This window comes from Lineus longissimus, chromosome 12 (genome assembly GCF_910592395.1).
Source record: "Lineus longissimus chromosome 12, tnLinLong1.2, whole genome shotgun sequence".
Classification (NCBI taxonomy): Eukaryota; Metazoa; Nemertea; class Pilidiophora; order Heteronemertea; family Lineidae; genus Lineus; species Lineus longissimus.
In genome coordinates, this window is record NC_088319.1 from 4,499,678 (window position 1) to 4,513,459 (window position 13,782).

General features: G+C 40.8%; 1 long non-coding RNA gene across 1 annotated transcript; it reads left to right on the forward strand.

Annotated features, from left to right (window-relative positions):
• The first annotated feature begins 7,228 nt into the window (after positions 1-7,228).
• LOC135497082 (uncharacterized) lies at positions 7,229-13,311 on the forward strand. The gene is made up of 3 exons (XR_010448757.1): positions 7,229-7,334; positions 9,863-10,101; positions 11,389-13,311. It is a non-coding gene; the product is annotated as an uncharacterized LOC135497082 (long non-coding RNA).
• Positions 13,312-13,782: the final 471 nt, after the last annotated feature.

The window sequence follows — 13,782 nt, forward strand, 5'->3', positions numbered from 1 at the left end:
TTATTACCCAAATCCCTGTGGCAGTTGAGATTTTCGCCTTTGAAGTTGCCGACACAAAGGCCCTGTTGAGGGTGGAAGGGCTATACTTTGGCCCCTATCTCCAGAATTTCAGGATATATATTATTGGTTTTCTGGAATTGAGCAGGCCATATGATGGGAAAGCTTGTTTCAAAGGGGCAATATTGCAGCATTTGTCGTTTTTTGTTGAGGACCAATTGTAATAACCGATTGAAAATCCTTTGAAGATAACCTCGTCGACCCCGAAATTTACAAATTGTTAGTTTACTCGATAAATAACAAATAGTTTTTTCTCATATCCTACATTCTTTCATAAGTTGGTCAAGTGTACCTGTCCACCAAATTTCACTGAAATCGTAGAACCACCAGGTTATCACTTTTTGCATGGTCTATCCATGCAATGACACTTAATATATTAAATTGTGGGAGAGATGGAAGGCTGTCTCTCTATGTTGATTAGACAATCTTCATAAGTAATGCGCTCATCTTGTTTATATAAACCCATTATTAACGTATAGGCGGATACAGCCTCTTTGGTATACCCTGTATATATTATAGACAGGTTGGGTCTTTTTTTTCTAAGTCGATAAATATAGGGGTTTCAGCAAATTGATACTAATGGAACTTTTCAAATGTTTATTGCAGATTCCGCTAAATCGGAGCCTTGTCCCGTTCCGAGTCCCACTCCGACTTCATCTCCGATATTGAATTACGTACGGTTATCTAATATTCAGTTAATCGACGAACGTTTTCATTATGCCATTCCATCTAGATTTTTACAGTAATGTTTATAATATCAAATTGGATCAGTGTATAAGATGGCTACAACGAAGTGGTTATCCAAATTGCAGTGCACGACTTGAAATACGACTTTATTATAGACAGGTACGCCTAAAACACAGGTCGGTCTGAATTCGAAAGTAGTATTGTGCAGTTTCACGTAATTTATCATATATTTGAGAGAAATGTGTACCAGTTCAGTTGAATCGAGGTAATTATCAGACGACCATAATTTACTCTCAAAGTTGAAGTGTAGGTGTACACCTTATTCCTCAGTTGACTGTACGCCATGCATTCGCACGAGAATTAGGTTTTTGTTTCAACAGCTGCATAAAGTTGCATATTCCAGTCTCGGGCGACCGGTTAACGTCGTTGAAGAAATTTTGAGTTCTAGCAATTATGGGCGCAATGCGCGGATGATGGAGATCGTTCCATAGAACGAGTCATTCATACTAACTGTAATTAAACCCAACACACTAAATACACTAAATATGGCTTCTTTAGCCCTGGTAGGCAACCAGTCTAGGACTAACGAAATTCCGATATCAAACAGTCCAGTGCGAGCTTGTCAGTAGGGCAAGCAACGCCGTCCTAGTGTCTAACCGGTTGCGCACGCAACACCAACAAATTATGTCTTTATTGCAAAATAGGTTGCGAATATAAAAACCGAAATATTGGCTACCTGCTTTTTCCAAAGCCGATGCCCTGTTTTCCCGTCTCTGCAAGTCCAGTCCTTGGTAGCAGCATCCTTGTGAAGATGGCAGGTTTCCGTTTGATCATGGCCGTCATGGCCGTTCTGGGGGGTGGTGAAAAAGGCAACGCACATCTGAATATTCGAGCATGCCATACCACATCGAAGAATTGACTGAACTCGTAAGATTGCGAAAGTTAAATTGCTATCAGTTCCGTTAATGTCCATTGCCATGAATTGAAATGAGGAAAACACTAAACTTGCTAGAGCTCTGTCAATGTTGGTCAGGACCAGCAATAACTCCCATATAGTCATGAATTGCATTTACACGCAATATAATTCTTGATTGGATTACCTGCTTTCTCGAGATATTGATGGTGTCATTGCAAACTTATACCACAGACAAAATCCTCCGGAGCAAATCTTTAAAGAAAATGGCCAAAAATGGCCAAAAAAGGCTATATAAAATCTATACCGGTATAGCACCTGTATAGGGTTTGTAAATGACAACCTATAAACTATAAGATCCCATGTGAAAAAAAATCTATATAGTATATACAGTATAGTCTATGTATTTTATAAACATAGAAATTCTATATAACTAAAATAACCTTTTAAATCATACATGAAAAACCTATATATAGCACCTATTAAAATCCGTTTAGAATACTGTGAAGGTAAAGGGTTTCTCAACAGATTTTCTTCAGAAATTTTTTTGCATGTGATTGTTTCTGAGCATTTTTGAATACACGATATAGCTAAAACAAATTAACTAGTGTCACCTACATCTGCATGTAGGTGTCTATCCTTCACAATATTTCAGTCGACCTAACACATGCAATACAGCCAGTGTCGTCAAAAGGGCAAATGTCGTCATGGGTGCACCTTAGGTGTACCAAGGACCAAGCTGGGTGTACCTTAACAGCACCGCACCCAGGATGCTCCTGGGTGCTGCTTTAAAAGGATCATTATGTGCAAACAGATTGAAATACGCGCCGATTAAAAAACCTGTGTCCGATGTGGGGTACGCGTGCTTTTGCTCTACATCCGTAATTTTGCTGAACACTAACTGTAAACGAGGTGTCAAAATGTCAGTTCGACATCAGTGGCAGGATCTAGGGGTCATTGCGCACACGTGTGCTATGAACGGATGTATGTATGGATGGGGGAATCATCTCATACAGCATACCTAATGACATAGTAAATAGTATTATGTTCTTAAAAATACTTTTTCTTTATTTCTTACCACCATCTGTAATACATATATATGTATACACTTTTTAAGCGAAAAATAGAGCAAATGTTCGACACGAGATGTTCTGATTTGCTACAAGACAAACATACCATTTTCAACCTTGGACACAGGTTTTTAATCGGCGCGAATTTCACACCGGGTGCAGATAAGAAGTTAAGGTACACCAAGATTGGTCCTGGGTGCACTTAAGGTGCACCAAGGACCAACGATTGTTGGGCACTATTTAAGACATGTGGAACTTGTGGTTTTTAGGAGTCATTACGATACGTGCTAATTGGGAAGCGTACACTGTATACGCAGTTTCTTTAAACACCTCGATCAAAATAGGGGCTGTAGCTGGATGCAATGCCAACAATGACATGTAATTCTTGCCGAAAAGGAAAGGATTTTCGCGGCAGAATGCTTTCGCGATCATGACCTACTCGAGAAATTTGTGAAAACCTCCTTAACGCGAAATTTTCTGTTAAGACAAGCATATTTCGGCAATGGATCAATGACGATTTGATTGTCGAAGGGACCTTCTGAAATACATTGCTATCACAAATCATAGTTAGCCTCTTTCTGTTTGCGGAACTGAGAGTTTTTGGAAACTCAGCCAAGAGCCTCCTTGATTATGTTAAAATGCAGAATTTTGCATGGCACGAGCGTACGTGTATATCTCAAATGCATTTGTGTACAAATTAAATTCTTTAAGACTGCAGTCAGCGCTGACCCCAAACATTTGTCGGTCAAATGCCAGACACATCAACTGAAACCACGGACGTTTAATAGAGCGTACACGTAATTCACAACAACATCTATCAAAGGTAAAATCACACAATTACCATGCGACAAGAATAATTAGGCATATCAAGCTTCGTTTAGTCAATAGTTCGCCAAAAGTAAATCAATTTCGAAGTAAGTGAGGACGTCAGCGTCTACGTCTCAGAGCTCGGCTACAAGTGGCGCTGATCAGGAAATGGTGAATTTCGAAAATAGCATGTTTAGTCACCTCTCTGATCTGGTGTCCCTAGTTCTGCTGCGACAGACACAACCGATGCAATAGAGCCTGATATTAGCAAGACAACGTTTAATCAATAACAACACAACCAGCGTCAATAACTGTATTTGTTAAAATTGATTCAAAGAAAACAGTGGATAAACTTATTTTGCTTTGAAAATGGATATCGTGGAATAGAATCCGACCCCATACGCATGTTCACATATAAAAATGTAGTTACGTAACTATTTGTGATCCGGATCCTTGAACCTAAATAAGACTTATGCTTTTTGTCACTACGACCTGTGATCATGATTGCATGCAACAAAAATCGCTCGTTTACCATGTTTACGGTGGTTATCGTAGGTCCTTGCATGGGTCAGAAATCGATTATCGCGGCTCTGATCTCCCCGGCCAAAATCCAGAATTAAGATTTGTATAAGATTTTAAAGATATTATTCAGTTTTGTGAACGAGTGCATGTACATTTCGTTGCAAGATTTCTTAGTTTAGATCTTAACTATATTAGGAATCTGGCAAGAATCCTCTTACGAATGTACAGTGTAGCTCGTAATAAAGGACGGTAAAATACTAGTATGTTATCTCTATCGTCTTATCAGTTGTTTAATCGGGTATAGCATAGAAACTTCTTAACCTGTTTCCTACTTTTATCATCCTGTTTGCATTCCTGACTAGCCGGACTAGTATGGGTTATGTTTTATGAGATGCCTATAATCAAGTTGTTCACTGACATGATAATTATGATTAGACGTAAAAAGAACTTAGAGCGTTTTGGCATTTATTAGGCAATTACAATTTGAAATTCAGCATTTGGAGCAGAAATATCAGTCTCAAGGGACAATTTGGGCGTGGATTGTAGCTTGTCATGAGGTTAGTAAAAGCGCCATTGGGGTATTAAAAGGACAGGCTCATGGTCAAATCCAACATCTGCTCCTGGAGAGATCCTGGTCTTAGCCATGTTGATGCTGATCATGAACCTTTTCGTAACCATAATGTAGCCGATCTTGTCGTGTGTGTTACCACTAGGAGAATGCCAGGTTGTCTTTCGACTGAGTTTTTGAGGCTGGAAGGTGTTGGCTATGGCGAGTTCGTGGAATCTAGCAAATTCAATTATCCGGAGGCCACTCTTGTTTGTTATCCTGAGCACAATCTCCCGACGTTGCCTTTCAATTGGTCCTAGGCGTCGGTGCCGATTTTTGCGTTGCAGCCCCCTACTACCAGAATTATGTCCTGCTTTGGGAGAGACTGCATAGTAGCCATTAAATCGTCGTAAAAGCCATTCATCCTGTCCTCGGATCCATAGCTTGTTGGAGCGTAGATCTGGACAACTGACAGGTTGAATGGTTTTGCGCTGATCCTCACAGTCATCATACGGTTGGAGACTGGTCAGTACTCTTTTTAAAATTAAATAGTAAAAGTAACTAATTATAGTTATGTTTTACTACTCTGGTACATGTAGTTGTTATTGCACTGACTGTGAAATTATTTGTTTTAACTATCAACATGGTAATTCTTAACCATTTTAATGGTAATTTTACTACCCTTTTTTGTTGTAACAAGTAATCATTGGTTAGTTTTTAGTAATTTCACAGTTGGTGCAATAGGAGCTACCAATTAGTTGCTTTCAGAACTGCTGGAGCCGTGTCCTTATGAACCAAACCTTCCGTTCCATGCCCACGCTAGGAATGTTGACCACTCAAGAAGAGTCTGGAGTCCGGTATGAATATCGTTATTTTCCTTGCCATGTTGATTCACGGGCTGGGTAACTCCTTGCAGAGCCCATCTCCACTACAGGAGTCGATAGATGGCCAAGGGCTCGACAATGAGCTCATGAGCTCTTAAGATGGATATTGGTTTTAGTTCCATCTGGGTGTCTGGCCACCCTCCACACCAAAGTCAAAGACCGGGATACCGGTGTAGTAGCCGATTGTCCGACCCTGAGCAGGTTGCACTGGTCTACTGGTTTGCCAGTGGCAGGTCATTAGCCGGACCTGACACAATCGCAAGCCATACAATTTTAAAAAATACAATGAGCAGAGTGGAGCTAAACGTTGCGATTTCAACGTTGGGACCCTCAATCGGGAATGGTGTAATAAAATGAGATAGCAGACGCTAGCTGACCTGACCATATATACATGAATGAACGCGGACGTCGGAAGGCTTCGATCGAATCTAAATCACACTTCAACTTACTTGCAAGTGGCTTCTATCTCACCAATTAATCATGCTCATCAAGTGATCCCAGGAGGCTAGAAAGCCTCGGGATTAAATTATGATCAGAACCACAGGATTAATGATAACATTACTGTGATTTTTCAAGCTGAACTACAAGTGTACTACAAATTTGACCCTGTCCCTTCATTGAAAGGGTCAGATATTTGCCCTGCTTATTTCCCAAACAGAACTTCATAATAAAGGAGTGGTTCCATTGGATCGTTTTCCGCTTTGACCGCCCCGCGGCAGGACACTTAACTCATTCCAGCGGTCATTCAGTACCTAACATCATTACCTGCTCATCGAATGCGGGTTGGCGTCTTTTGATGATACTTTCGCTCCCATCTACTGGCTGGTTGAATTCCCAAATACCCACTGAAGCCAAGTGTTGTATTGCTGGAGCGGCGGCCATGAAGCGGAACATCGCCCAAGTGGTTTAAGTTTTTCACGCGAACAGCAAGTTCTGCTCTCAATCGCAGTACCACTGCACGGGGCAGACTGATCTCCTTGGCCTTGGTAGGTAACCAGTCTATAGGAGAGCAAACACCTAAATCAACCCGGGTAGTCTGGGCCTGTCGGCTGGGTACGTAATGACAACACGACTGCAGAAGAAACTCCGAAATAAACCTGACCAAGGACGGAGCGCATCGGCCGTATAGACTGGTGTCGAACCGGGTGCGCATGGACAACAACGGCCACTATATGCCCGTGCCGTCTGGCCGCTGCTGGTATGGTTACTCGACATCCCAACTACTTTTTGCGACGTCCTTCATAAAAAATGAGTATTGCAGATGCCAAAAATGTATACTCTATTTTGCCTGGTGTATATCGAGACAAACTCACATTTTATATACATTTTATATACATTTCATATACATTTCATAAACATTTTACTTTTGTTCACCCTCTGTTAAGTTGACTTCAATGGTTTTTTTACTCTATTAAGTGGACACGAAGTGCGTTAAGTTGCCAAAGGCCGGTCCACTTTATACGGTCGAGACATAACGCTTTAAAATGCCTTAATCGATGGAGATACAGCGTCCTGGAAAATGTCCCCATAACCATGATTGGTGTCCCCTCTATCCCAGTATACAACGGGCACTGTCCAGTGGCGGTCTCTGCAGGTTTGCCCTATATCGAGGACTTCCCGGGAGTGACACAGTTTATAAACGCTTTTTCCTGTGTCATCAGCCGAGTGCCTGGACCGAACTAAACAATAGAGATGGCCTAGACTCTGGAGTAGGTCACATTCCATCAATTTCGCGCACATTTCAATGGTGATGACATGGATGAGAGTTAGCAGTCGTGTATTTCATGAGTTCTTCGTATAAGGATTTTACTGGAATTACAGTGGATATTATCATCAAAACAGCACAGGTTTGTAATCGTATATGATAATGTATTCTATTAAGGAATCTTACAATGCAGGCCTACATTTTTAGCTCACCTCTTAGCAGAGGTGAGCTTATCCCATACCGTGGCGTCCGTCGTCCGTCGTCGTCGTCGTCGTCGTCGTCGTCGTCGTCGTCGTCGTCGTCGTCGTCGTCGTCCGTCGTCCGTTAGCAGGGCACGTTTCGTAACTGTTAGAGCTATTGAGTTGAAACTTGGTACACATGTACCCTTATGTAATGACACCTGGGAGACCAAGTTTCGGTCTGATTCGTTTCATGGTTTGGCCACCAGGGGGACAAACGTTATAAAAGTGAAAATATGCAATATCTCCCTTAATAGTATTCGGGAAATTTTGAAAAAAATATGGTAGGTACTTCTAGCAAAGGTGCATCATATATCCTCCGGGTTTTTGCTTTGACCTCCTTTTCAAGGTCACAGAGGTCAAATGGTGTAAATTAGCCGTTAGGATGTAACGATGGCACGTTTCTAAACTGCAATGACTATTGATACCAAATTTGGTACACATTTACCCCTTAGTCAGGTGATCTCAGGGACCAAAGTTTGGTCCAATATGATTCACCACTTGACCACCAGGGGGCAAAATCCAAAAACCTTAAAAATGTGATTATTCCTTAACTTCTTGCCCGATTGCCACCAATTTGATATCATGGGTACATCTAACCACCATACAGTATATGTCACACAGGTTTTTAATTTGACCTTCTTGTCAAGGTCACAGAGGTCAAATGGCGTAAATTCGCCGTCAGGCCGTAACTATGGCACGTTTCTTAACTGCAATGACTATTGATCACAAATTAAGTACACATGTACCCCTTGGTCAGGTGATCTCAGGTACCGAAGTTTGGTGCGATCTGATTTGCCGTTTGGCCTCCAGGGAGGGGGCCAAATCCTAAATTCTTCAAAATGCCATTCTTCCTAGTAATGACTTGCCCGATTGGCACCAATTTTATATCATAGGTACATCTAATTCTAACAACCATTCAATGTGTCACCCGGGTCTTCTTTGATTTGACCTACTTTTCAAGGTCACAGAGGTCGAATGTACTGTAAATTGGCCATTTTGGGGAAATTGTAATTGCTTGGACCTACATCAAACCTAGCACTACATGACACAAGACCATGCTCTTTGTCCATCTTTCCTCCACATGAGGTGAGCACAATGGCCCAGGCCATTTCATTGGATTTGAAGTCCTCTGTGAAAACCGGTCGACTTTTTCACTTCAACATCAAGATGAAGATAGGCTACTCGGGCCTTTTTCATAAGGTCCTTCTTCTGCCCATGGTTCAGATTCAATGGTTCAGACAATAAGGTCGATCAGTGGATATCTTCGGTTACAAGATTTTGCATATTTTTTCTTTCTTATTTTTTAATTTTAACACCCCGTCGTCATACGCAGTGATTTGGAAGAGAGCAAAACACATTTCTTGGTTCATAAATAAATATCGCTTATCATTCCACACAATGACAGTCTCTCCGTGGCCCTTGTGCAAGTGAGCGTAGGGTATAGTGGCCACTGATGCCTCATCTTAGAATATCTTTGTAGTGTTTTTGACAGATATACATTGTAGTCATCTTTCGTAACATTAGCCGCGAAGCGAATGATCTGTTTCTTTTATGAGAGATAATCAAAATGAACAAACGATGTAAAAAACGAACAGTGTGTCCAGATAACCTGCACTTAGGGCCCTCCCAATAATATTTCCTCATACCCCATCTTAGAAAATCTTTGAGGTGTTTTTTGACAAATTGTATTTTTCCCTTCGTTACGTTGACATTTAACCCTTTAAGCACGGATGCCAAGCGACTGATCAGTTTCTTTCGTGAGAGAGAATTAGTATATATCTTCAAAAATGAACTATTAAACGCGGTAAAAACGTAAAGTGTGGCCACACAACCTGAAAGGTTTTGCGAGGTTTACAACATCGAGCTTAAGTCAAAATGTACTCTCATCTTTCGTTAACTTGACTAAACTGTACTTAGGTCGGCTACTAATGTTAACTCAAAAGTGATATAAGGCCCTCCCTGGCTAGTAGAGGGGCAATCAAGAGAATTAACCTCCCCTATGGCCACCTAACCCAAAAACGCGATGTATAGGCCTAATGTTTTGACTGGTTTTCCTGCGTTACCTGACTTGAAAGAGACCTTGTGCAGTTTGACATCGTGCAGTATGTACACATAACGCACGTCTGTACAAAGAGTTTTATGGGGATTTCGAACATGTTCAACTAGAAATAAGGAAAATAACGTTAAAACGGTTTTGAACATATCATATCACATCATATTCATATATCACCATGGTTCGCTAAGGAAAGTATACAGAATACCGGAGTTCCATGGTGTCCCCATGGTGTCCCCATGGCAGAGTGAGGCCGTCCCCAAGCAAAAATTGAATTGTAGAAACCCCTGAAAGCATTTTCCATTGCATCTTGAACATGAATTCGATGGGTTTCATAGGAAAGAAGTCAACTTATATTGTATTTCTTTTCTTCAGAATCAGGAAACAGACAGCAAGATGAGTCAGATGTGGACGCTTATGCTTCGTATCTCCCAACACATTCATCGTTGCACTTGAATATTGTGCGAAAAAGGACTTCGATGTGGAGGATTGTGTAATAGACAGAATGGATGCCATAAGATGCTATTGCCTTCAAGAATGCCTCGAGGTTATAGAACACCTTATATACAAGGTTGGATACAAGGTCAGAGTTGTGAAGGAATGACGATATTCAGGTAGGTGTTAAAAAGAAATGATCCCCCCATCCCCCACCTTTAAGTATTCCAAACAATAATTTACATAGGTCGACACATTTCTCTTCGGGGAGCATGTGAAAAGCATTGAAACCATGACTCTGGTACAAACTAAAAAAAATGCAAAAAACGCCTGAACACTACATATGCATGAAGACACGGGGTACCTAAGAAAGTAATCCACTAAAACCGACCATAAGCATGATCGGTTTTCTCTTTTGATAATGTTCGAGTAATATAATCAATATTATAATGCGTGTAATAAATAATTTCTTTGAAGGGGTACAATCATTATGGGTTACCCAATTTACCTCAGATCTGACTAGAATAGAAAATTATCCGGTATTAGGATATTTTCGCGAGTAGGTTATGCTCGCGTACATATTCTGCCACTCACTTTGTTCAGAGGCTACATCGAAATTATACGCCTGCACAGGAATATGCTAAATACACTCCACATCTGATGAGCGACGCTGAAGCCCAACTTATTGACTGGTTCAGTGCATTGGTCAGCGTTTCAACGATGTACTACTATAAATGACGAACGAATGTTGTTGGTGAAGGTATATATCTGACTCTCAATGAAATTAATCCGTCACCTCATGGCCACTTGTTTTGTGATAGAAAGAAGTGATGTCATTTCGGCCACAGTCCATCACATCATTGTGCCATTGGTCATGCCAAAGGCTCATATGTGCTAGAATAATATTGCAATTTTGCAGCGTTTGAACAATGTATTCAGTGACCAAATGGGTGGTGTAGGCATATCCGACTCTCAAAGAAAGTAATCCAGCCGTCACCTCTACCCTCTTCTTGTGATAGAAAGGAGGAATATGTCATTTCGGCCACTGTCCATCATTGTGCAACTGGGAGTTGCATAGAAGCAATGGCAGCATTGTACTCAGCGAGTTCGGCCATAATGTTCATATATTCGCGGTTGAATCTGCCTGTGCTTTCAATTTATTTGCTGTCGTCTAGCTGCTAGCAACTTTGGTAACCATAGTGGACGGTGATTTGCTCACACTGTCCGAATCCCCACACTGATCACTCTAGCATCAATGCTGCGCCATGAAAAGAGGCTTTCTCCCAGTGCGAAAGACCCAGGATGAACGCTGGCAAATTTTGTTTTCATACGGCGCAAATACAGTTTCGGTTGGGATGTGTAACAGAGTTCAACTTCACTAAGAGGAGATATTACATTGATAATTAGGCCGGGTGCATGACAATTATCTAAATATGAAATGTGAATGTTCTGTTTTTTTGTTTCAGGCCCTACACGAAAAGGTTACGAGGGCTCCTTAACCTGTGGTCGGCAGCTGCATTCGCTTTTCACTGGTGACCTGGACAGCAAAGTTTCAAAGATTCGAGTACGTGAGAATACCCTCCTGGATAACGCTAAAATTAAGGGAACTAGGAACAGTTTGCGCTCCATACAGCCCAAAACGTCGTGGACATACCATTTACGAATTGACTAAATTAATATCATAGGAGGTTTTTTTAAAACCGAAATAGAATAATGATAATCTGAGTGTGTCACTTTGTAATCAACACGTTTACAAATCATTGTGATGGAAAGCCATCCAAATTCAGTTCATAATGTCGATTACAAAACCGAAAGGGGCCTGATGAAAAGCTATGCAGGTTCGCCCAGTATCATAAAACAAATTTGTTGGAGTGGAAATCCTCCAATGTAATATTTGATGTAAAGAATCTGAATAGGTTTTGCCTGATTTAGCTGCATTGAAATGGAAAGCCATTCAATGCAATAAAATCCATGGAAATTCAGCGTGTATGATGACTTTTTGGAAGCATTTTTTCTGAGGGAAAATCAGTCAAGTTAAATGTTTGTTTTAAACACTAGCGCTAATGTCACTCTGTGTTAACTTTGATTGTGTTACTAGGCATGTTAAAACCGATGTACATGGACAAGATTTAAGACAATTCTTGCATTTTAAATGCAGCAGAACCTCTCTATTAACGGGTTCCCTGGGACTGACACTTGCTGTCTCTATAGAGAGGTGTCCCATTACAGTTGTTCAGGCTACAGTCTAATCCTAACCTGACGAATCCATCAAGTTATTCAGGGTGCACCCGACAACACTCAAGGCTTTTTTACTTCCCTTGTACATGTTGTATCAGGTCCCAAAACTAATGTTAGAATGTTATCTACTGGTATATAACATCCATCGTTTAGTGCTTTAGTAAAGATAGTCTGCCATCCCATCAAATATAGATATTTGCAAGGAATTTTTGCCTGACCCGAGGAATGTGATATTCCCAAAGCCGACATCTTAAATGTTTATCATTTTTGTAGGACTCTAGGAAATACAGATTTTACGTGTAGTCGTGTATATTGAGGCAGTGCAATTAATTCAGATATTTTCCACTCTGTATGGTTTATTTCTCGAGCAAAATCGTTTTTTCGTGAACTCATGATTTATCGTCTTTTGTACGATGAGGTGCGGGGATTCGCATTGGTCGTGTGTTAATGGGTTATATAGACAGAGCCAATGTAAAATTGACCACAAAGGCATTAGTTTTTTGTATTGCACGGAGAGGGAATCCATGTGTCGTAAATTAGTCGTCTTTTGCGAGCAGGTTTATTATCTAGAGTATGATGGGATAAGATCACTGTAAGGGCATACTTTTAGCATTGCTTTGATGACAAAGAAAAGCAGTAAATCTGTAACTAGAGATACTTCCCAACTTGAAGGTGCAGGGCGCATTTGACATGTTTGATAGAAACTAAGAGGCATTGAGATTTATAACACAGGATCATCTGCCATTTAATGCACCCTTAAAATAACCGGGACTTTTTTTTATTAGATCTCGATCAGGGGCATTTATAATCCAAATCTTTATAGGCCTACTGAAGAGAACTGTTTACAAACCGACCAAACATGCCAAAAAGCTTGCCAATATCCTGGTGACCGAGCTCTGCACCAGTGATCGGCCAGGTCAGGTCTCGAGCACTCTGGCTTTCAAGACGAGACATTTGCCGAATTCGTCTGGAACTTTGGGGTAGAATACCATGCAGTTGCCTGAATTCAATATTACGAAGGCACTGAAGGATCATTCGAAATTCAAAATGTATGGTTTAAACATTGGTCTAGTACATTTTTTGATGTAGTGTTTGAGATTTTCAAAAAAATTGCTAACTTTCATATAGACGTCAACTGTTAAATTTTATTACACGAGAATAAATTCATTGGGTAAACAATGTATTTGTATTAATTTTTTAGTTATTTAGGGAAGTGTACACATGTGTGATGTTTTAGTAATTCCATTCTCGCGGTCCCCGTCATTAGTTCAAAATTTGGTGGGTTTGCCTGATTCATGCCATCGTGGTCTTCCTCACTGGACAGTGCGACGAATATTGTGACCTTGCGGGCATGAGGATCGAAGCAACCTGTGGTAATGAAGAAGAAGTGGAGTTTGGAGAGACTCACAACTCCTGTATTGTCACAATTTCCTTGTCCAACATAGTTTTCTGTACTGCCGGAACCTCATATCCTTGTAGCCTGATGGGCTGGTCAATGATAAAGCGGCGACATGGGCCACAACCTGTATTTCGAACGGCATTTATGTGATGGTCTTTCATGCAGCTGATGACATGATCACAATCCATCGACAGTTCTGATCGAGTGCCTTGTTTGGGTGCCT